Source organism: Oncorhynchus gorbuscha, linkage group LG25 (genome assembly GCF_021184085.1).
Source record: "Oncorhynchus gorbuscha isolate QuinsamMale2020 ecotype Even-year linkage group LG25, OgorEven_v1.0, whole genome shotgun sequence".
Classification (NCBI taxonomy): domain Eukaryota; kingdom Metazoa; phylum Chordata; class Actinopteri; order Salmoniformes; family Salmonidae; genus Oncorhynchus; species Oncorhynchus gorbuscha.
The window spans coordinates 47,370,203-47,373,207 of NC_060197.1; positions in this window are offsets into that span (position 1 = coordinate 47,370,203).

A 3,005-nucleotide genomic window follows, 5' to 3' on the forward strand; every position below is an offset into this window, starting at 1 on the left:
TTAACAGACCTTTACTAGTCCTGTATTAACAGACCTTTACTAGTCCTGTATTAACAGACCTTTACTAGTCCTGTATTAACAGACCTTTACTAGTCCTGTATTAACAGACCTTTACTAGTCCTGTATTAACAGACCTTTACTAGTCCTGTATTAACAGACCTTTACTAGTCCTGTATTAACAGACCTTTACTAGTCCTGTATTAACAGACCTTTACTAGTCCTGTATTAACAGACCTTTACTAGTCCTGTATTAACAGACCTTTACTAGTCCTGTATTAACAGACCTTTACTAGTCCTGTATTAACAGACCTTTACTAGTCCTGTATTACTAGTCCTGTATTACTAGTCCTGTATTAACAGACCTTTACTAGTCCTGTATTAACAGACCTTTACTAGTCCTGTATTACTAGTCCTGTATTACTAGTCCTGTATTAACAGACATTTACTAGTCCTGTATTAACAGACCTTTACTAGTCCTGTATTAACAGACCTTTACTAGTCCTGTATTAACAGACCTTTACTAGTCCTGTATTACTAGTCCTGTATTAACAGACCTTTACTAGTCCTGTATTAACAGACCTTTACTAGTCCTGTATTAACAGACCTTTACTAGTCCTGTATTAACAGACCTTTACTAGTCCTGTATTACTAGTCCTGTATTAACAGACCTTTACTAGTCCTGTATTAACAGACCTTTACTAGTCCTGTATTAACAGACCTTTACTAGTCCTGTATTAACAGACCTTTACTAGTCCTGTATTACTAGTCCTGTATTAACAGACCTTTACTAGTCCTGTATTAACAGACCTTTACTAGTCCTGTATTACTAGTCCTGTATTAACAGACCTTTACTAGTCCTGTATTAACAGACCTTTACTAGTCCTGTATTACTAGTCCTGTATTACTAGTCCTGTATTAACAGACCTTTACTAGTCCTGTATTAACAGACCTTTACTAGTCCTGTATTACTAGTCCTGTATTACTAGTCCTGTATTAACAGACCTTTACTAGTCCTGTATTAACAGACCTTTACTAGTCCTGTATTAACAGACCTTTACTAGTCCTGTATTACTAGTCCTGTATTAACAGACCTTTACTAGTCCTGTATTAACAGACCTTTACTAGTCCTGTATTACTAGTCCTGTATTAACTTTAGAGACCTTTACTAGTCCTGTATTAACAGACCTTTACTAGTCCTTTACTAGTCCTGTATTAACAGACCTTTACTAGTCCTGTATTAACAGACCTTTACTAGTCCTGTATTACTAGTCCTGTATTACCTTTTAGTCCTGTATTAACAGACCTTTACTAGTCCTGTATTAACAGACCTTTACTAGTCCTGTATTAACAGACCTTTACTAGTCCTGTATTACTAGTCCTGTATTAACAGACCTTTACTAGTCCTGTATTAACAGACCTTTACTAGTCCTGTATTACTAGTCCCGTATTAACAGACCTTTACTAGTCCTGTATTACTAGTCCTGTATTAACAGACCTTTACTAGTCCTGTATTACTAGTCCCGTATTAACAGACCTTTACTAGTCCTGTATTACTAGTCCTGTATTAACAGACCTTTACTAGTCCTGTATTACTAGTCCCGTATTAACAGACCTTTACTAGTCCTGTATTAACTAGTCCTGTATTACTAGTCCTGTATTAACAGACCTTTACTAGTCCTGTATTAACAGACCTTTACTAGTCCTGTATTAACAGACCTTTACTAGTCCTGTATTAACAGACCTTTACTAGTCCTGTATTAACAGACCTTTACTAGTCCTGTATTAACAGACCTTTACTAGTCCTGTATTACTAGTCCTGTATTAACAGACCTTTACTAGTCCTGTATTAACAGACCTTTACTAGTCCTGTATTAACAGACCTTTACTAGTCCTGTATTAACAGACCTTTACTAGTCCTGTATTAACAGACCTTTACTAGTCCTGTATTAACAGACCTTTACTAGTCCTGTATTACTAGTCCTGTATTAACAGACCTTTACTAGTCCTGTATTAACAGACCTTTACTAGTCCTGTATTAACAGTCCTGTATTACCTTTACTAGTCCTGTATTAACAGACCTTTACTAGTCCTGTATTACTAGTCCTGTATTACTAGTCCTGTATTAACAGACCTTTACTAGTCCTGTATTACTAGTCCTGTATTACTAGTCCTGTATTAACAGACCTTTACTAGTCCTGTATTAACAGGCCTTTACTAGTCCTGTATTAACAGACCTTTACTAGTCCTGTATTACTAGTCCTGTATTACTAGTCCTGTATTAACAGACCTTTACTAGTCCTGTATTAACAGACCTTTACTAGTCCTGTATTAACAGACCTTTACTAGTCCTGTATTAACAGACCTTTACTAGTCCTGTATTAAAATACCTTTACTAGTCCTGTATTAACAGACCTTTACTAGTCCTGTATTACTAGTCCTGTATTAACAGACCTTTACTAGTCCTGTATTAACAGACCTTTACTAGTCCTGTATTAACAGACCTTTACTAGTCCTGTATTAACAGACCTTTACTAGTCCTGTATTAACAGACCTTTACTAGTCCTGTATTAACAGACCTTTACTAGTCCTGTATTAACAGACCTTTACTAGTCCTGTATTACTAGTCCTGTATTACTAGTCCTTTACTAGTCCTGTATTAACAGACCTTTACTAGTCCTGTATTACTAGTCCTGTATTAACAGACCTTTACTAGTCCTGTATTAACAGACCTTTACTAGTCCTGTATTAACAGACCTTTACTAGTCCTGTATTAACAGACCTTTACTAGTCCTGTATTAACAGACCTTTACTAGTCCTGTATTAACAGACCTTTACTAGTCCTGTATTACTAGTCCTGTATTAACAGACCTTTACTAGTCCTGTATTAACAGACCTTTACTAGTCCCGTATTAACAGACCTTTACTAGTCCTGTATTACTAGTCCTGTATTAACAGACCTTTACTAGTCCTGTATTACTAGTCCTGTATTAACAGACCTTTACTAG